The 22,066-nt window shown below is 45.0% G+C and overlaps 1 protein-coding gene and 1 non-coding gene across 2 annotated transcripts in view; one reads left to right on the top strand and one right to left on the bottom strand.

Annotated features, from left to right (window-relative positions):
• Positions 1-2,816: 2,816 nt before the first annotated feature.
• LOC118153245 (U6 spliceosomal RNA) lies at positions 2,817-2,926 on the bottom strand. The gene has a single exon (XR_004742502.3). It is a non-coding gene; the product is annotated as a U6 spliceosomal RNA (small nuclear RNA).
• A 4,654-nt stretch (positions 2,927-7,580) lies between these two features.
• Positions 7,581-22,066, top strand: part of GCM1 (glial cells missing transcription factor 1) — a 56,367-nt gene continuing 41,881 nt past the window's right edge. Inside the window, exon 1 of the mRNA XM_078369387.1 lies at positions 7,581-9,821. The gene's annotated coding sequence lies outside the window, so the exon portion shown is untranslated. The remainder of the gene's footprint in view (positions 9,822-22,066) is intronic.

The following is a 22,066-nucleotide window of genomic DNA, read 5'->3' as shown; positions in this document are numbered from 1 at the left end:
TCACAACCTCACCAGCATCTGTTATTCTTTGTCTTTTTTTTTTTTTTTTTTTTTTTTTCTGAGACAGAGTTCCACTCTGTGGCCCAGGCAGGAGTATAGTGGCATGATGTTGGCTCACTCTTGGCCTCCTGGGGTCAAGTGATTCTTGTGCCTCAGCCTCCTGAGTAGCTGGGATTACAGGCACCCACAACCATGTCCAGCTAATTTTTGTATTTTTAGTACAGATGTGGTTTCACCACATTTGCCAGGCTGGTCTTGAACTCCTGACCTCAGGTGATCCTCCTGCCTTGGCCTCCCAAAATGCTGGGATTACAAGCGTGAGTCACCACACTGGCCACCATGCTCCCATATTTTTTTTTTTCTTTTTGATACAGAGTTTTGCTCTGGTTGCCCAGGCTGGAGTGCAATGGCGAGATCTCATCTCACTGCAACCTCCACCTCCAGGTTTCAAGCAGTTCTCTTGCTTCAGCCTCCTGAGTAGCTGGGATTACAGGCATCCACCACCACACCCAGCGAAGTTTGTATTTTTAGTGGAGACAGGGTTTCTCCATGTTGGTCAGTCTGGTCTCGAACTTCCAGCCTCAGGTGATCTGCCTACCTCGGCCTCCCGAAGTGCTGGGATTACAGGCATAAGCCACTGTGCCCAGCCTACTCACCTTTTTTTAAACCTAAATAGTAGCATACTACATACACAGGTCTGCATTTGCTTTTTTCACTTAACTATATACATTTGAGGTCTTCTGATAACTATACCTAAAGAGCTTCCCTAGTTTCTTTTTGAAAGTTGAGTCTATGGCCATACCACCCTGAATGCACCCAATCTCATCTGAATGGCCATAGAACGCGCCTGATCTTAGAAGCTAAGCAGGGTCGGGCCTGGTTATTACTTGGATGGCAGAAAGTTGAATAGCATCCTGTAGGATGAAATAGTCATACTTTCTTTTACCAGCCCCTGCTGATGGACAATTAGGTTGGTTCCAAGCTTTTACTGTCACTTATACCTCCAATGAAAACATAAGACTACCACATTGTTTTCTTTGAAGGGTCATAAATAGAGTTGAAAGACATTAGTCTTACTGTCCATCTACTAGAAATATATAAAATATAATAATACAGAATGTGATCAGAAGGTGATTTCAAGGGATTGGGAAGAATCCTGCGTGACTTTGGCCAATATTGGCCATTTTGACCATCATTGTAGTTTATGTTAAAAACCATTAACATTTGCACAGAGCCATAGACTCTTAGAGTAATTCCGTACTTATGTTATTTGACCTACATTGGTCCAGCGAATGAGACGGGAATGTATTATCATTTCCATTTTACAGATGAAATGCAAAGAGGTTAAGTGACTTGTCTAAGAGCTAAGTAGATAGTTGAATTCCAGTTGTCTGACATGATGTCTAGCATAAAGGCAGCCAAGCAACTATACGATTTAGCTATGTAATGTAACCCTTTAGAGCCCACCCCTTGCAAGCTCTGTGCCGTAGCTTTTACAGTGGTTGCTTAAAACTAAAGCCAAGCTTTTCAGTGGCAATGATTAAGGTTGCTAAATATAATCATGACTCTCAAGAAAGTTATATTTTAACTTTTTAAGATCTAGGGTTTTTTTGTTGTTGTTTTAAGATAGGGTCCCACTCTGTGATCCAGGCTGGAGTGCAGTGGTGTGATCTCAGCTCACTGCAACCTGTGCCTCCCAAGTAGCTGGGATTACAGGCATGCACCACGATGCCTGGGTAATTTTTGTATTTTTAGTAGAGATGGGGTTTCACCATGTTGGCCAAGCTGGTCTCGAACTGCTGACCTCAGGTGATCCACCCACCTCAGCCTTCCAAAGTTCTGGGATTAAAGGCATGAGCCACTGGGCCTGGCCCTAAATGTTGTCTAAAATTTTGAACAGATTTTAAAATATATATATCCTGTTGGTCTACTGTGGATCAATCTAAAGACATTTGCTAAGGATCTGATCCCATGTAATATCTTACACATTAGGTACAGATCAGGTCAGCACCTAGTTCTTAGATTCCTACTCTGTTATTTCACTAAACGAATACTTAATTATACTTAGTGAATATTTATGCTTGTTAGGCAGGGTAGTAGGAGATGTAGCTCTAACATCTAGTAACATATTTTAATAAACAGATCACAGGCTGGGTAACAAAAGCAAGACCCCCTCTCTACAAAAAATATAAAAAATTAGCCAGGTGTGGTGGTCCATGCTTGTGGTCCTAACTACTTGGGAGACTCAGGCAGAAGGATCTCTTGAGCCAGGAGTTTCAGGCTGCAGTGAGCTGTGATCTTGCTACTGCACTCCAGCCTGGGTGACAGGGTGAGAATCTGTCTCTAAAATGAAAACAATAGCCGGGCATGGTGGTGCACACCTGTAGTCCCAGCTACTCGGGAGACTGAGGCAGGAGAATTGCATGAACCCAGGAGGCGGACATTGCAGTGAGCCGAGATCGCGCCATTGCACTCCAGCCTGGGTGACAGACTCCGTCTCAAAATAAATAAATAAATAAATAAATAAAATAAAATAAAATGAAAACAAAAACAAAAGCAGATCAGACATACCAGTTTTATGGTTCTTGGTGCTTTGGGTGGAGCTTCGCCTTGGTTGGAGGAGTGCTGGAGACGTCTCCTCTACAACTGATTGCTGAACAGGGACTAGGGTAGCCCTCCTGCTCCCTTATCCACAGGGGATCCGTTCAGAGCCTGAAACTGCCTGCAGTACCTAACCTCATCGCCATCAAGTGGAACACAGTTCTGTTTATGATTTCCACCCCCACATTTTAATGGGTTGTTGTTTTTTCTTTTTTTAAAATATGGAACACTTCACGAATTTGTGTGTCATCCTTGCACAGGGGCCATGCTAATCTTCTCTGTATCGTTTCAATTTTTTTAGTATATATGCTGCCAAAGTGAGCACAGGTTTTTTCTTTCTAACTAAGCACTTATCACACACTGTTGTCATGAGCTTTGCAGTTTGAGATGCAACAACAAAACTTAGCATGAATTTCTTTTTCTTTCTTCGCTATCTCAGGGATACAAGATTCCTTCTTACTGCAGATCTTAGCAACCTCAAAATACGATGGTTTCCTCTTATTAAGTTGAGAACTTTTACCTTTTCATTTAGAAGAAACACTTCCGGCTTCTCTTTGACTTTTTTTTTTTTTTTTTAACGACGGAGTCTTGCTCAGTCACCTGGGCTGGAGTGCAGGGGTGCAATCTAGGCTCACTGCAACCTCTACCTCCCTGGTTCAAGCAATTTTCCTGCCTGTACCTGGGATTACAGGCCCACGACACCATACCTAGCTAATTTTTGTATTTTTAGTAGAGAAGGGGGTTTTGCTATGTTGGCCAGGCTAGTTTCAAACTCCTGACCTCAGGTGATCTACCCACCTCGGCTTCCCAAAGTGCTGGGATTACAGGCCCTCTCTGGCATTTTTGAATTGCTGGCCTCACTACTCTTGGGTTTTACGGCCATTATTAGGTAAAATAAGGGTTACTGGAGCACAGGCTCTGAGATACTTGACACCTTATCACCCAGAGGACTACTAAGTGGCCGGAGGGAAGGGACAGGAACTCTACAGTGTAGATATGCTGGACAAAGGGAGGATTCACATTCTGGGCAAGACACAGCGGGACAGCAGAACTAATCACACTACTCAATGGGGTGCAATTTAAAACTTATGAATTGTTTATTTCTGGAATATTCCATTTAATATTTTCATGCTGCTGTTGACTTTGGGTAACTGAAACCACGGAGAAGCAGGCATTACTGTGGTTTTGAGTACAGGCATTGTCAGTAATAGTCCAGTCTCATTCCCTTGGGTAGGGAAATTGAAGCATCCGCAGTCCCAGGTTGGAAATCACTTAAATTCTTCTTCGAAATGTGCGTATTTAACTATTTCAAGGATCCCTTCAAATGCAATTATCTTAGGCAGGTGGGGCAGTTCAGGCTAAATGGCCCTGACCCCACACCCTCCTATCCCATTGAGTTACTTAGATGGCTGCCTCTCGTTTTTTTCTTTTTCTTTTCTAGTTTCACTCTTGTTGCCCGGGTTGGAGTGCGATGACACGATCTCAGCTCACTGCAACCTCCACCTCCTGGGTTCAAGTGATTCTCCTGCCTCCCAAGTAGCTGCCTCTTGATTTTCTACCTGCAACAAGTAAGCTTGGGAGGAATGAGGAAGAACGACAGCTAGAGGCTCTTGAGGCCCAGCCAAGTGTCCTGGCTATCCTTTCATGCATTGCATTGTTACAGCAATAGCTGCATTAACTCAGTTAGCAGCATGTGATGTAAAAAGGCATCATACCAATATTGTTATACCAGTAATACTTCTTGTATTTAATTATTAACCAGCAGAGATGCTACAGTTTTTATATTGATTTTAAGTGGGAAGTCATGGTGACATATAAAACTCCTTTTCAGGCCACATACAGTGGCTCACGCCTGTAATCCCAGCACTTTGGGAGGCCGAGGCAGGCAGATCACCTGAGGCAGGAGTTCAAGACCAGCCTGGCCAACATGGAAACCCTGTCTCTACTAAAAAAAAATTAGTTGGGCATGGTGGTGGGCACCTGTAATCTCAGCTACTCGGGAGGCTAAGGCAGGAGAATCCCTTGAACCTGGGAGGCGGAGGCAGAGGTTTCAGTGAGCTGCATTCCACTGTGGGCCACAAAGCGAGACTCTGTCTCAAAAAAACAAACAGCAACAACAAAACAGCCAGGCACAGTGTCTCATGCCTGTAATCCCAGCACTTTAGAAGGCCAAGGCAGGTAGATCAGCTGAGGTCGGGAGTTCGAGACCAGCCTGACCAACATGGAGAAACCCTGTCTCTATTAAAAATACAAAATTAGCCAGGCATGGTCGTGCATGCCTGTAATCCCAGCTACTTGGGAGGCTGAGGCAGAAGAATCACTTGAACCTGAGAGGCGGAGACTGCGGTGAGCTGATCGTGTCATTGCACTCCAGCCTGGGCAACAAGAGCAAAACTCCATCTCAAAAAACAAACAAACAGTCCGGGCGCGGTGGCTCAAGCCTGTAATCCCAGCACTTTGGGAGGATGAGGCCAGTGGATCACGAGGTCAAGAGATCGAGACCATCCTGGTCAACATGGTGAAACCTCGTCTCTACTAAAAATGCAAAAAATTAGCTGGATATGGTGGTGCGTGCCTGTAGTCCCAGCTACTCAGGAGGCTGAGGCAGGAGAATTGCCTGAACCCAGGAGGCGGAGGTTGTGGTGAGCCGAGATGGCGCCATTGCACTCCAGCCTGGGTAACAAGAGCGAAACTCTGTTTAAAAAAAAAAGAAAAACCAGAAAAACAAAAAAACTGTCTCCTTCCCCTTTTCCTATAAATCTTGGGGCAAATTAATCATCGCCATACCTATAATCATAGCCATACCTACAAATTGGTGGGATGTGTGTACCCTTTAGCATAGCCACTTTCAATTTGCCAGATTAACCAAGGGAAACCTGCTCCATAGTTTCTGATGCAAATGTGAGGGCTTTCCAGGCACAGGAATGGAAGGAGCTTGGGTTTGGGGTTGACCGGCTCTGGGATGAGAGGGTAATAGCTTTTCTACTGGCTTTGTGCAAGTTTTCTATTCTAAGTAAAGATAATCTCTATTTGGACCATACATCCTTTGACTGTCCCAAAGACAAAGGCTAATAAGGCATTAGATTTTTTAAAACAAAGGAAGATTCTCTGAGATCATCAGCCTCCAGCAGACTAGGGAATATCATCTGTCCAAATTATTTAGGTGACCTTTTTTTTGGTTTATTCTTTTCATCTTCCTTCACTCTTAAAAAAAAATTCTGTATCACTTTCCCTTGCCCAAAATCCCTCCAGTCAAGCCTCATGAAGTTCATCTTCTTTTTTTTTTTTTTTTTTAAGACAGAGTCTCACTCTGTCACCCAGGCTAGAGTACAGTGGTGTGATCTCAGCTCATTGCAACCTCTGCCTCCCAGGTTCAAGCAATTCTCCTGTCTTAGTCTCCGGAGTAGCTGGAACTACAGGTGCCTGCCACCAAGCCTAGGCCTCCCAGACTGCTGGGATTACAGGAGTGAGCCACTGTACCCAGCCCATGAAGTTTATCTTGATTCTTTTCAACCACAACTCTTATCAAGGAATTTTTTTTTTTTAAAGACGTGGTTTCACCACGTTGGTCAGGCTGGTCTTGAAGTCCCCACCTGAGGTGATCCGCCCGCCTTGGCCTCCAAAGTGCTTGGATTACAGGTGTGAACCACCACACCTGGCCAAGGAAATATTTAAACCTGATGAATGTAAGTGGTTTGTTCTATGTTTACTTCTTTATATATTTCTTTATAATTTCTACTTTAAATACTTTTAAATTTTTGTTTTTTAAATGTATAAATTATTTTAAGAACAAATACAGTTATGAGTAAGTGCCCATTTCTAATTTTTTCTTGCAGTTATTTGGAGTTCTGCCTTCATTTACAGAAATCTGCTTTACTCCTGGGCAACAGTTTGGTGTGAATGAATTTGATTTTCCTTTGAGTCTCACAAATACCAACGTGGGAGGCAGCCATATAGAGAGCTGAAAACGACACTAGTTATGAGATTTTAGAAAAAGACCTTGGTCCCCAATTTCACTTTTCAACTTAGTAACTTGTGACTTGTACAAGTTACTTAAACCTTTTAAAGGTGGCTATCCTTTTTTTTTTTTTTTTTTTTGAGACGGAGTTTTCCTGTTGTTACCCAGGCTGGAGTGCAATGGCTCCATCTCGGCTCACCACAACCTCCGCCTCCTGGGTTCAGGCAATTCTCCTGCCTCAGCCTCCTGAGTAGCTGGGATTACAGGCACGCACCACCATGCCCAGCTAATTTTTGTATTTTTAGGAGAGACGGGGTTTCACCATGTTGACCAGGATGGTCTCGATCTCTTGACCTCATGATCCACCCGCCTCGGCCTCCCAAAGTGCTGGGATTATAGGCGTGAGCCACCGCGCCCGGCCAAAGGTGGCTATCCTTATAGGTAAAATGGAGTAACACATACCTCTCAAGGTGCCTGAAATTTAAGTAAAAGCATGAAGGTGAAATCATTCAACAAGTAGACATTCAATTCATTCATTCCAAAAATATTTATTGAATGCTTTCTAGTTCCAAGCACTTGGACCAAAATAATCAAAACGAACAAAATAGATAAAAACATACGGCCTTGTAAAGATAATTTCTATTAAACTGTATAAGTAAGTATGCTGTGTAATATATTACGAGTTGATAGAGTGATGTCAAAACAGTGGGCATGGCTGAGGGGTTGGGGGCTAAGGTAGGTCACACTGAAAGGGGACATCTGAGCAGACTGGAAGGTGCTGAAGAGGCGAGTCAGGCAGCTGTCTAGGGGAAAGCATTCCAGGCAGGTGGGACAGCCAGCACAAAGGACTCCAGGTGGAGGCTGGCCTGTCTCATTCCTGAGCAGCAGGGAGGCCATCGTGTCCTGCTGAGTGAGTTAGGGAGGATGACAGGGCGGGAAGAAGTGAGGGCTGGCAGGGCTGCCTGCCAGATGGAGCAGGGCTTTGGATGCCATCTGAGGGATTTGGGCGCCATCTGAGGGATTTGGGCGTTGGCTCTGAGTGAAATGGGGAGCCACTGCAGGATGTGGCTTTGATGTCCTTCTGAAAGGATTACTCTGGCAGGGAGGAGACTGCCAAACAAAGGCGGAGGCAGGGAGAACTATTAGGAAGGATTGCAGTCATCTGAACTCATCCAGACTGATGAGGTGAGGCGAGATCAGGTGAGAAATGTGGGGCGCTGCATACATTGTGAATGGAGAGTCAACAGTGTCCTCACAGATGCTAGGTGGAGTTTGAGCGAAAGTGGCCAGAGAAGATTGCAACGATGTGGGAGTGGGGAATAATGGATGGTTGCCAGTATTTGAGGGAAAGAAGGCAGGTTGGGGATGAGAGGAAACTGGACTTAAGTGTTGGACTAGAATATTGTTTTGTGTTTTTGGTGAGGGAACGGCTTGAACTTTTAGCAGTTTTTAAAGTATTATTAGAAGCTTTATTTTTTTTAGACAGGGTCTCCCTCTGTCACCCAAGTTGGAGTGCAATGGCATAATCTCAGCTCACTGCAGCCTAAACTTCCCTAGGCTCAGGTGATCCCCTCATCTCAGCCTCCTGAGTAGCTGGGACTGTAGGCACACACCTCCTCACCTGGCTGATTTTTTTTATTTCTTGTAGAGACAAGGTCTCACCATGTTGCCCAGGCTGGTCTTGAATTACTGGGTTCAAATGGTCCACACGCCTTGGACTCCCCAAGTGCTAGGATTATAGGCAATAGCCACCTCGCCCAGCCAGAAACTGTCAATATAGAAATAATCCTAGCAAACCATTGAAAAGTTTTGTTGTTTGACAGAAATTTCACATCAGGTCACATAGGTCCAGCCCTGAGTCCTTCACCCCTACCCCACAAATCTCCATTCAGGGGAATAACATTCAATGGGACGGGCATGCTGTTGTCAACAAAATCACCCTACTACCTGGGTCTGGACATACAGTTGCCGGAAACCAGGTAGGTTTCTATACTGGGCTGGAAGCTCCCAGAACCCCCTCTCTTGCTGCTCGAATTGGTAAGCACTCCCACATCAGCTTCACCTGAATGCTCAGAGTCGAGAACATCCTCCCCTCACCACAGGAGCCCTGAGCTCTGCACACGCACCTCAGGGCCTGAAGTTAGCCAGACAGTCAAGAGGACAGAGACCCTGCTTCTGCCTCCAGCTCCTCTGGACCAGGTGGGGCTGCCTACTGGTAAGCCCTGCAGTCCCCTCTCTGGCACCCACCTTCTGAGGCCCTTGGAGTTCCCTCACTTCATCCTTGACTGCAAAGTAAAGGCCCGGCACATAGAACCACAGGTTTTTGGCAGCTTGGGCAAGTGGAGAGACAGGTGAGAGGAAATCTCCAGTTTTTGATTAAAAATCATCCACAATGTTAATATGGAAAATATGCAGTGTGGTATGTGGTGTGATGGTCCAATTAAGCTTTGCTTGGAAATTGCCTAAGAAAGAAAATCTTAAAAATCACATCACAGGCTAGGTGCAATGGCTCACACCTATAATTCCAGCACTTTGGGAGGCCAAGGCAGACGGATCACCTGAGGTCAGGAGTTCTAGACCAGCCTGGCCAACATGGTGAAATCCCATCTATAAATGCAAAAATAGCCAGGCACTGTGAAGGGCACCTGTAATACCAGCTTTTCGAGAGGATGAGGCAGGAGAATCACTTGAACCCAATAGGCAGAGGTTGCAGTGAGCCAAGATCATGCCACTGCACTCCAGCCTGGGTGACAGAGTGAGACTCCATCTCAAAAAAAAAAATCACATCACAGTGTTGAAATACTTTATTTGGGGGCAGTGATCCTTTTAGGGGATGGGGCTACAGTGTCAGGGGTGAAAGTGGAGTGTTAATCAAGTTTGGATGCCCCGGTCATTCCTGGCATGGCGATTTTTGCATTGTCTGGCAGAGGTCCCTGTGCTGATGTCAGGTAGGCGGCTGAACAGTGAAGCAGGGAGCTCAGGAGTGAGGTCTGGGCTGGAGGCATGTGTTTGGGGGTTGTCAGCATGAGACAGAGAATTTAAAGGGTGTGACAGAAAGAGTCTATGAAGGGGAGAGCAAGAAGAGTCTGACAAGAGGTCCTGGAGCCCTCCAGTGATAACAAGGGAAAAAGAGGAACAAGGAAGCATCCAGGAACGAGGAGAAAAATCAAGAGGGCGTGGTGTCTCGGAAGCAGCACGAAGAAAGTGCTTGGAAGCAGAAAGAGTGAGCCACCGTGTCACACGCTGCCTGCCCATCGATCAGGTAAGGTGAGAGCAGACCGAGAATGGCCATGGGATTTAGCAATGTGGGGGTCACTGGTAACTTAGAGAGCAGTTTCCGTAAAGTGATGGAGGATGGTTTCAGAGAAATTTGGAGAATTGTGGACCTCAGGTAAAGATGATTCTTTAGGGATTTTTTGCTGCCAAAAAATGATGCCAAAAACTGATGGTGGCAGGGGGAAGCCAAGGAAGAGTTTGTTTTGTTTAAAGATTGGAGAAATAGGCCGAGCACAGTGGCTCACGTCTGTAATTCCAGTACTTTGGGAGGCCGAGGCAGGCACATCGCTTGAGGTCAGGAGTTCAAGACCAGCCTGGTCAACATAGCAAAACACCGTCTCTACTAAAAATCCAAAGATTAGCCAGTCATGGCGGTGCATACCTGTATCCCCAGCTACTTGGGAAGCTGAAGTGAGAGAATCGCTAGAACCCAGGAGGCAGAGGGTGCAGTGAGCTGAGATCGCACCACTGCACTCTAGTCTGGGCAACAGGGTGAGACCCTGTCTCAGAAAGAAAAAAAAAATTCTTCTCTATTTAAAAATGTAAAAGCCATCCTTAGCTGACCAGCAATTGCGCTGGATTTGGCCCATGGCCAATAGTTTACTGACACTGATCTACGTCATGGACAAGAAGTTAACATAGATGAGTACAAACACGTTGGATGAATGTGGTGAGAGGAATCAGGAAATTCTCCTGAGTGCTTCAGTTTTCCCAGTGAATAGGACTCAGGATGGGGATGAGGGAGAGATCTGAGGACAGAGGCACAGGCATGAAATATGTGTAAATGGAGTAGGGGAATCTAAGTAGGACGGTTCCCCAGGCAGCGGGAAGCCCCCATTTGAGGGCTGCTATCCTGAATTTAAAGTGAGACCTGCCCAGCCGGGTTTCACCTTCCTGCAGCCAGTCTGCTGTAATGAGGGGGACACAGAGTGGTCAGGAAGCTGGGCTTTAACCTCAGCTGTGGTTTTGCTGAAGGAGTTTCAAGTCAGAGGGAGCCAAGGAGGTTGGGAGTTATTGTAAGGGAGTGATTACAGTGATTGCAGGGTTGCCAGGTGTAGCAGATAAAAATAGAGTAGTCGGGTACAGTGGCACACACCTGTAGCCCTAACTATTCAGGAAGCTGAGGCAGGAGGATTGCTTGAGCCCGTGAATTCGAGTTTGGCTTGGGCATCATAGACCTGCCTCTCAAAACAAAACAAGATCCCTCCTTAAATGTGAATTTCAGAAAAACGGTAATTTTTAGTATAAAAATTAGTGTTCCATGGTTAGGAGGGAGAGAATGTGAAGCGGATGAGGGAGTGTTATGAGTTAGAGGATCAATGGATTCGAGGTTCTAGTCGGGGCAGATTTTTGAAGAGGGCTATCGGGTTACTGGAAAGGCTGATCTGAAATGATAGAAGATGGGAGGCATGGATCGGATGCTTGACTTCGACATTTTGACCAGTTGCAGTTACTGGTCATGATAAGGTTTAGGTTCCAACCATGAGGGTTAGTGGGAGGCACTGGGCGGAGGAGGAGATCATTGGAGGTAAGGAATTCAAGGAACTGAGGGTTCAGAGGATTCGTCTACAGGGATAGTGTATTGATAATGCCATAAAATGACTGAAATAGCTGCATGCTTATCGTATGACCAGGGCTGTGTAGGAACACAAAATAAAAATTATTAGTAAGAGTGTTCCAGGCTGGGTGCAGTGGCTCATGCCTGTAATCCCAGCACTTTGGGAGGCTAAGGCGGGTGGATCACAAGGTCAGGAGCTTGAGACCATCCTGGCCAACACGGTGAAACCCCGTCTCTACTAAAAATACAAAAATTAGCTGGGCATGGTGGTGCACACCTGTAATCTCAGCTACTCAGGAGGCCGAGGCAGGAGAATCACTTGAACCTGGAAGGTGGAGGTTGCAGTGAGCCAAGATCATGCCACTGCACTCCAGCCTGGGCAACAGAGCAAGACTCTATCTCAAAAAAAATAAAGAGTGTTCCAATCTAGGGTGACCTGTGGAATGCACAGAGGCTGACAAAGTCCTCTAGATTAGGGAGGCCTTTGAATGTTATGCTAAGAAATTTTAGTATCACTAATTTAAGTTTAATAGTGCCCTCCTTCCTATAAAGAAAATAGCAAACCCAATTAAATCAGCACATCTCCATCTTATTTGGCATACCTGAATTTAAGAGTGTTTTAAATATTCAAAACATATTTCTCCTAGTCCCTGAGCCTTTTAATTCCAAAGCTCCAGGTAAGACATTCCAAGTGCATGTTCTTGGTTTTATTGCCTTGTATAATCTTGCTACAGGGGTTTCGAGCATTAACTATACCTCTGGTTTTTTTTTTTGTTTTTTTTTTTGAGACGGAGTTTCGCTCTTGTTACCCAGGCTGGAGTGCAATGGCGTGATCTCAGCTCACCGCAACATCCGCCTCCTGGGTTCAGGCAATTCTCCTGCCTCAGCCTCCTGAGTAGCCGGGATTACAGGCACGCGCCACCATGCCCAGCTAATTTTTTGTATTTTAGTAGAGACGGGGTTTCACCATGTTGACCAGGTTGGTCTCGATCTCTTGACCTTGTGATCCACCCGCCTCGGCCTCCCAAAGTGCTGGGATTACAGGCTTGAGCCACCGCGCCTGGCCTATACCTCTGTTTTATGTGTGTTATAGAATCACGTAAATTGGGATTGGAAAAACTGTGGAGAGTTTTTTCTAGGCCTTCATAGTCTTCTGGTTGCTTTTTTTATTTTTTAAGAAAATAAGAGGGCCGGGCATAGGGCCTCACAGCTGTTAATCCCAGCACTTTGGGAGGCCAAGGGCAGGCAGATCATGAGGTCAGGAGTTTAAGACCAGCCTGACCAACATGGTGAAACCCCGTCTCTACTACAAATAAAAAAATTAGCCGGGCATGGTAGTGGGCGCCTGTAATCCCAGTTCCTCAAGAGGCTGAGGCAGGAGAATTGCTTGAACCTGGGAGGCGGAGGTTGCGGTGAGCTGAGATCCTGCCATTGCATTCCAGCCTGGGTGACAGAGTGAGACTCTGTCTCAAAAAAAAAAGAAAAAGAAAATAAGGACATGTCTTTTGCTTTTCCTTCTTATTTATTTGTTTGTTTATTGAGACAGGGTCTCACTCTGTCACCCAGGCTGGAGTGCAGTGAGTGGCACATTACAGTTCACTGCAGCTCTGACCTCCTAAGACTCAAGCAATCCTCCTGCCTCAGCCTCCCTAGCGTAGCTGTGACCACAGGTACACAACACCACACCCAGCTAATTAAAAAAAAATTATTTGTAGAGACTGCATCTCACTATGTTGCCCAGGCTGTTCTTGATCGCATGTTATCCTCTCACCTTGGCCTAGGAAAGCATTGGGATTATAGGCGTGAGCCGTCACACCCAGCCTTTTTTGCTTCTTTGTTTTTTTTGTTTTTTAATTTTTTATTGGATTTTAGGTTTTGGGGTACATGAGCAGAGCATGCAAGACAGTTGCGTAGGTACGCACATGGCACTGTGCTTTGCTTTGCTTCTCCCCTTCACCCACATTTGGCATTTCTCCCCAGGCTATCCCTCCCCACCTCCCCCTCCCACTGACCCTCCCCTTTTCCCCCCAATTGCTTCTTTGTTTTTAAAACAAATGACTAAAATCAGACTGAATGAAAAGGGGAAGGCTGATTCCTTAAAATATGCATTGGATAGGTGTGGTTGGTACTGTAAGGTTGTTCTGAGGAGGGCTAAGGGAGAGGTCAGCAAGCCCTTGGTCTGTGACCTGAACAGGGAGGTGTAGGTTCAGGCCCCTCAGGAGAGGGAAGGAGCAAGCCGACATTTTTTACTAATGAAGGACTCTGCACTGCTTAAGTGTGTACACGCCCCCCTGCCACACTGTGTATTCAGGATGTGACTGGGATTTTGAAACAAACTGGAAGTTGAAGGAGGACATGGAGGGGGCTTAAGTTAGTTTTCCAAATTCCAGTTTGCTCTTCAAGATGCTGGCTAAGATGTATGGCCAGGTAAGATAAAATAGGCTGAGGACAGTGGCTCGTGCCTGTAATATCAGCACGCTGGGGGGCTGACGCGGGTGGATCACCTAAAGGTCAGGAGTTTGAGACCAGCCTGGCCAAAATGGCAAAACACTGTCTCTACTGAAAATACAAAAATTAGCCGGGTGTGGTGGTGTGAGCCTGTAATCCCAGCTACTCCGGAGGCTGAGGCAGGAGAATCACTTGAATTCAGGAGGTAGAGGTCGCAGTGAGCCGAGATCATGCCATTGTACTCCAGCCTGGGCAACAAAGCGAGACTATGTCTCAAAAAAAAAAAAAAAAAGTAACATCCATCTTAGCATCCAATCACAAATGGAAAATGATTCTTTCCAACTTATTTCCATAAGTTAGTTGCATAATTATAAGGTAAAATAATTTCAGGAAAATGCTACAGACATAGCAGAAGAGCAGAAAACCAACAGTATCTACAGACATGAGGCCTGGAGGGGAAGCAACAAAAGAGAATGGGTGACTGTCAAGGACCCTCCAGCCTAACGCTAGGGACTAAGTTCCCAGAGGGCAGAGAAGACGTTTGTGCACAACTGTGTCTTCAATTGCACAGAGCTCTTGATGCAGGAGATCTATCTAAATATAATTATATATTTATATATATTAATATATGTTATATATATATATATATTTCTTTTTGAGACAGGGTCTCACCTTGTCATACAAGCAGGATTGCAGTGGTGCAATCTCAGCTTGCTGTAGCCTTGACCTCCTTGGCTTACGTGATCCTCCTGACTCAGCCTCCCGAGTAGCTGGGACTACAGGAGCACACCATGCCCTAGCTAATTTTTAAATCTTTGTAGATATAGGGCCCTTCCTATGTTGCCCAGGCTGGTCTCAAACTCCTGGGCTTCAGTGATCCTCTCACCTCTGCCTCCCAAAGTGCTGGGAATACAAGCATGAACCACCACGCCTGGCCAATAAATACTTTTTGAGTGAATTAATGAGTACAAAGTAGTGAAAGGATACCTTAGGAATCTCCTAGGCTAGTTGTGGCCATTTACCCAGATACTGGCCTTGGGCAAGTTAATTAGCCTCTCTGAACCTTAGTTTCCTCATGTAAATGAGACTGACTTTGGCCAACATCTCTTGGCCTTTTGCAAAGATTAAATGACATAGCACCTAACACTTTGTTCTTCCTATTGATAGGAAAAGAGATGGGGATTGCCAGGTTTCACCCATGGTGAGGGAGAGGGTCCTTCCCTATAGCCTTGGCTTTCGTTTAGCTCCTGAGTTTCTTCTGCTTCTCCTTTTTTCTGTTTTCTGTTTGAAGGCCTCACGCTCCTCGGCCATCTCCTTGGCCTGCTTCCTGGGTTGTTTCAGGGGTTTCTTCTTCCCACTTCGAAGCCAGACATGACACCTATCACCCGTTCCCCAGGCCATGCTGTTGGAAACCAGAACTTTTTTAAAAAAGCAAAACCTTTAAAAGTTTTGGAAATCTTGGGCCGGGCACTGTGGCTCACGCCTGTATTCCTAGCACTTTGGGAGGCCGAGGTGGATGGATCACCTGAGGTCAGCAGTTCAAGACCAACCTGGCCATCATGGTGAAACCCCATCTTTAAAAAAAAAAAAAAAAAAAGTTTTGGAAATCTTGGAACCTAAGAGAAACATTTTCAAGTAAAGTTTATTGTTTATTTTCTATTATATGTCAACTCATATGGAAGACAATTTTTTTTTTTTTTTGAGATAGTCTTGCTCCTGTCACCAGTCTGGAGGGCAGTGGCACGATCTCAGCTCACTGCAACCTCCGCCTCCTGGGTTTAAGTGATTCTCTGCCTCAGCCTCCCAAGTAGCTGGGACTATAGGCATGCGCCACCACACCCAGCTAATTTTTTGTATTTTAGTAGAGACGGGGTTTCACCATGTTGGCCAGGATGGTCTCAATCTCCTGACACTCACCTCGGCCTCCCAAAGTGCCGGGATTACTGGCATGAGCCACTGTGCCTGGCGACAGTTTTATATACATTGTCTCATCTGATATTGGAAAAATCCTTGGGGATAGGCAGCATTCTAAAAAAAAAATGTAACATATGCAAAAGGCTAAGCAGAAGCAGGCTAGGTGATGGAAGAGGATTTCAGACCCAGACTGTGTGATACTAAAACCCATATTATTTCTACTATATCTTCAAATATTAAAGTTAGAGTTGGCTTTTGAGGTTTGATTTAACCTCCCACTCAGTGCCGGAATCTTCTCAGTAATAGTTATTTCTAGATTTGGGACAATCTTTGTACCTAAGACAGTCCAGTTCATTTTGAATAGAGCTGGTTACTCAAAAGTTCCTATTTCAAAAAAAAAAACATTGAAATCGATTTTCTATCAATTTCATGCTTTTGGTGCTGGGGCTCGTCTCTGGAGCTGCCCAGAGGAAATCCAGTACCAGCCTGAAGGTGAGGCTACATCCTAGTGATGGCTCCCCACAGGCATGTGTGAAAGTTACAGCCTTGCACACAGTGGACACTCAGAAAATGCTTGCTGCATTGAATATAGCTTTGCCCTTTCTTGCAATGATTCCTAACAAAATAGCATTTCAATCATGCCAAGGTCACTGTTGCTCTTGTGCTATGTGAGATGCTGGCTCTGAGCCCTGACCTGAAAACCCTCTGGGAAGATTGATTTAGCCTCTCATTAATTTGTTCAGTCAAGAAGCGTTTATCGAGTGCCCGCTATGTACCAGGCACTGTTGTAAGTGTTGGGCCCATATTGCTAAGCAAAATAGACACCTTCTCTTGCAGAATTTATCTTCTACCATGAGAAAACAGAGATTACATCGTGAATATACACTCTTTTAGACGATGATAAATGCTAGAGGGAGAAATAGGGTGGGTAAGAGGAATGAGGAGTGTCAGAAGCAGGGGTGTGGTGGCTATCATTTAAACAGATGGGCAATGTGAGCAGACAATGAGATGTCAAGAGGAAAGTGCTATGGATATTGGGGGAAGGAACAGTAGAGACAGAGGGAACAGTCAATGCTGAGTCTCAAGCATGTCCCATGGCTGGAGCAGAGTGAGCCAGGTAGAGGGTAGCTGAAGGCACCATCAGAGAGATGATCTGAGAAATGTGGTCTCTGGCTGTGCCGCTTGATATGGTAATCTCTGGGCCGCAGGTGGCTCTCAGCATTGAAATCTGGCTAGCCCAAATTGACATGGGCTACATAATTTTTTTTTTTTTTTTAATGGAGCCTCACTCTGTCACTCAGGCTGGAGTGCAATCTCAGCTCATTGCAACCTCTGCCTCCCAGGTTCAAGCAATTTTCCTGCCTCGGCCTCCCAAACAGCTGGGACTACAGGCACATGCCACCACACCCAGCTAATTTTTGTATTTTTAGTAGAGATGGGGTTTCATCATGTTGGTCAGGCTAGTCTTGAACTCCTGACCTCAGGTGATCCAGCTGCCTTGGCCTCCCAAAGTGCTGGCATTACAGGTCTGAGCCACCGCGCCCAGCCTGTTGCATCATTTTTTTTTTTTTAAGAACAGATACTACACTTGATCTTAGCCAAAAGGAAATGATACACCATGTTTCAAAGACTTTGAGAACGAGTGGTGATTTGTCTCAATTTTAATTTTGATTTCATGTGAAAATAGTGTTTTAGAGATACGGAATTAAATGAAATATATTATTAAACTTTATTTCACCTGTTTATTTTTACTTTTTTCATTGTGACTCCTGGGAAATTTAAAATGCCCCATGTGGCTTGCATTCCATTTCGATTGGACTTTGCTGCTCTATAAACTTGCGTGTCTTTCTAAGGATTTTGGCTTTTATTCTGACTGATTTGGGGAGCATGTAGCTAGTTTTGAGCAGAGGAGTGACTTGATCTGGCCTTTTTAAAAGGGATCACTCTGGCTGCTCAATTGACAATAATGTAGGAAGACCACTTAGAAGGCTATTAAGTAATCCAGGGGAGACGTATTGGTGGCTTATGTCAGGAAGGTAGTGGGTGGAGGTGGTGAGACATGGTCAGAATCCATATATATATATATATATATATATATATATATATATATTCTTTTTTTCTTTTTTTTTTTTGAGATGGAGTCTCACTCTGCTGCTCAGGCTGGAGTGCAGAAGCACAGTCTCTGTTCACTGCAGTCTTCGCCTTCTGGGTTCAAGCAATTCTCCTGTCTCAGCCTCCCAAGTAGCTGGGCTATAGGCACGCTCCACCACACTGGGCTAATTTTTGTATTTTTAGCAGAGACAGGGTTTCACCATATTGGTCAAGCTAGTCTCAAACTCCCGACCTCAAGTAATCCAGCCACCTCAGCCTCCCAAAGTGCTGGGATTACAGTCATGAGCCACCTCACCTGACTTGAATCCCAATATATTTTGAAGGTACAGCCACTAGTATTTCCTGAGGAAGTTGATTATGGAGTGTGAGAGAAACAAAGGTATCACTGATACCTGCAGTGATTTTGGCCTGAGAACCTGGAGGGATGGGTTGTCATTAACTGAGATAGGAAGGACTGTAGACAGAGCAGGGGAAAATGAGGATAGCAGTTTGGGAGTAGTTAAATGGTCATGTGAAGAAGTTGAACAGTTGGGTGTCAGAGAAGTCTGAGCTAGAGCTATAATTAAGCACGAGGACCATGCTTTAGAGAACTTGGTAATGATAGATTGTGGAGAAAAGGCAGACTCCATAAAGAACTAAGAGGAGAGGAGAAGCCAGTTGATGGTGCCTCAAGGCACCATCGGTGAAGTATGTGTCTTCAGAAGGAACCAGCAATCAAGTGCTGACATGGTGAAGATGAGGACAGGTTGACCAATGGATGTAAGTGATGGAGAGGGCAAGGGAAGTTCCTTTGGCATGGTCTGAACAAAAGCTGATTACAGTGGGTGTAGCCAAGAATAGCAGGAAATGTTTTGGAGTTGGTGAGTATTGGCAAGTATGGAAAACCCCAGAAATTTTTTTTTTTTTTTTTTTTTTTTTTGAGACAGAGTTTCGCTTTTGTTGCCCAGGCTGGAGTGCAATGGCACCATCTCAGCTCACTATAACCTCCACCTTCTGGCTTCAAGTGAATCTCCTGCCTCACCCCTCCTGAGTAGCTGGGATTATAGTCATGCTTCACCACAGCCAGCTAATTTTGTATTTTTAGTAGAGACAGGGTTTCTCCATGTTGGTCAGGCTGGTCTTGAACTCCTGACCTTGGGTGATCTGCCCACCTCTGCTTCCCAAAGTTCTGGGATTACAGGCATGAGCCACAATGCCCGGCTCAACCCCAAGAATTTTACTGGAAAAAAGAAAACAAAAATAGGCTCATAGCTGATAGAAAATTGGGGCCCAGCCAGGTACAGTGGCTCATACTTATAATCTCAGCACTTCGGGAGATTTGAAGCAGGTGGATCATGAAGTCAGGAGTTCGAGACCATCCTGGCCAACACAGTGAAACCCTGTCTCTACCAAAAATACAAAAATTAGCTGGACATGGTGGCGTGAGCCCGTAGTCCTAGCTACTCGGGAGGCTAAGGCAGGAGAGTCGCTTGAACTCAGGAGGCAGAGGTTGCAGTGAGCCAAAATCACGTCACTGCACTCCAGCTTGGGTGGCAGAGTAAGACTTTGTCTCAGAAAAAAAAAAAAAAAAGAAAGAAAGAAAGAAAGAAAAGAAAAGAAAATTGGGACCAAAGAGAAATCATAAATGATGATGGGATAGATAACAGCAGGTTTCTGTGCTAACCCAGTAGAGAAAGGTAAATTGATGATGTGGGGAAAGGGTGAAATTTTTCTGGAGTCGTATTTCGATGGTAGTGAGCAGGGATTTTACCTAGGGCATGGGAAGTGTTGCCCTTAAGAGCCAGAACAGTTCACCTACCTTTGCTAGCAGGAAGGCCGACCATAAAGACGGTCATGGTAGGGTGCTATGGAAGTTCCGTCTATCTGCTTCATTTTCTCAGTAAACTGGAAAGCAAGGCCATGAGCAGAGTGAGGAGCTCAGCTGAGTAAGCTGCAAGTGTGAAACGGTGTGAGAATGAATGGACTCGGGGAATATAGGGTAAAGTTTATGGACGGGGGTTTAAAGGATTGCGGTACCTGCAAAGGTGTTAAGGGTGCATTCAAGAGAGTGATCTTAATGACTGACATATAGTCAACTCACTCAAACAAATATTCGCTGAGTGCTTATCACAGCAGCAATGTATTATAATAAAACTGCTTTTTAGGCTGATTTGCTACACATCTGCGTGCTCCTGCACTGCCTCCTGATGGCTCTGGCGGGAACTGCGGCTGAGGCGCCACTCAGGACAGGGCTGCCATCTCCCGGCCAGTCCCTGCTACTGCAAATACACGAGGCTTACAGGCGCTGCTGGACTTCTCAGTGCCCTGAGTTGGTGACTAGTAGAAAAGATGAACCTACCAAAGGCAAGTCTTGTGTGGCTATTACCTCTCCCTTTCCCTACCCTTAACTTTTCCATTGGTTTTTTTTTTTTTTTTTTGGAGACGAAGTCTCACTCTGCTGTCCAGGCTGGAGTGCAGTGGCCCAATCTCAGCTCACTGCAACCTCTGCCTCCCATGTTCAAGCAATTCTACCTCAGCCTCCCAACTAGTTGGGACTACAGGCGGGCACCACCATGCCCGGCTAATTTTCTTATTTTTAGTAGAGACAGGGTTTCACCATGTTGACCAGGATGGTCTCGATCTGCTGACATGAAACACCGGCCTCAGCCTCCCGAAGTGCTGGCTGGGATTATAGGCATGAGCCATCGTGCCCAGCTGACTTTTCCATTCTTACTCTATTTTACTTATTTTTAAAATAAGTTTTTTATAGATATTTCTTTTCTCTCTCTCTTTTTTTTTTCAAGACTGGGTTTCAGCATGTTGGCCAGGATGGTCTTGAACTCCTGACCTCAGGTAATCCACCTGCCTTGGCCTCCCAAAGTGCTGGGATTACAGGTATGAGCCACCACGCCCGGCTTCTTTTCTCTTGTTTATTTATTTATTTGAGACGAGGGCCTTGCTATGTTGCCCATGCTAGACTTAAACTCTTGAGCTCAAGCTATCCTCCTGCTTCAGCCTCACAAGTGACTTAAATTACGGCCACAGCTGCCATACCTCGTTCCCTTCTTATTCTCAGTATCAAGCAAATTACCCCCCTTACTAAGAGGTGTTGCTTTCCTGAGAAAGTTCCCATTTTAGCAGACAACTGTAAATATCAAAAAGCCCTCGAGAACCAACGAAATGAAATAGTCATTGAATTTCAAGCATCTGTGGTATACAAATGCCTGAAATATTTTAGACGCAAGGGTCTGCACTGCCCCCAGTATCCTACCCCGTAGATGGGGTACCACACTCAGAGTGATGAGGTTTGTGCTTTTCTGTCACAATTCCCATTAGATGTTAGTTGAGAATCCATGATGTTCCGGGCTCTGGATAATGGACTCATTGCCTGGTGATTTGGTTTTGGAAACGTCACATATTCTCCACTCTTCACACTTATTTTCTGTGTTTATTAAAATTTTTACAATTAGTCATTTTAGCATAGAAGTATTGGAGTCCTTGAAAAATTAAGTGAATTATCTGATAGGGCTAGACAATATATCAGACTTAATTTTACTAATATATCAGATTACTTACCTGATGCCACAGCCCAGAAGAGACAGAACTGCAAGTGGGCAAGTATTTTTAAGTTATTTTTATATTTTATCAAAGCAATACCTGCATATAAATTCAAGTAGTGAAAAAGGCTTGTCATGAAAAACTTCAGATGGCTACCTTTTCTTTTTTTATTTTATTTATTTGTTTTAAGATGGAGTTTTGCTCTTATTGACCAGGCTGGAGTGCAATGGTGTGATCTTGGCTCACTGCAACCTCTGCCTCCTCAAGCAATTCTCCTGCCTCAGCCTCCTGAGTAGCTGGGATTATAGGCATGCACCACCACGCCCAGCTAGTTTTTATATTTTTAGTAGAGACAAGGTTTCACCATGTTGACCAGGCTGGTCTCCAACTCCTGACCTCAGGTGATCCTCCTGCCTCAGCCTCCCAAAGTGCTGCGATTACAGGTGTGAGCTGCCACACCTGTCCAGCTAACTGCCTTTTCTTATCTCGTAGCCCTGCACCCACAGAAAATTATCCTTATCTCTTTTAGCAATTTCCCTAAGCATTTATCTTCATGTTTCTGAATAATGTACTCATATTGTGTTTCTCAACTTGTTAGTTTTGGACTTTACTGATTCATTTGCCCCTCCCAAGATAATTATATAAATACTTTTGTTAGTTAG

This window comes from Callithrix jacchus, chromosome 4, assembly GCF_049354715.1.
Source record: "Callithrix jacchus isolate 240 chromosome 4, calJac240_pri, whole genome shotgun sequence".
Lineage (NCBI taxonomy): Eukaryota > Metazoa > Chordata > Mammalia > Primates > Cebidae > Callithrix > Callithrix jacchus.
This window is presented reverse-complemented; position numbering and strand designations above follow the sequence as displayed.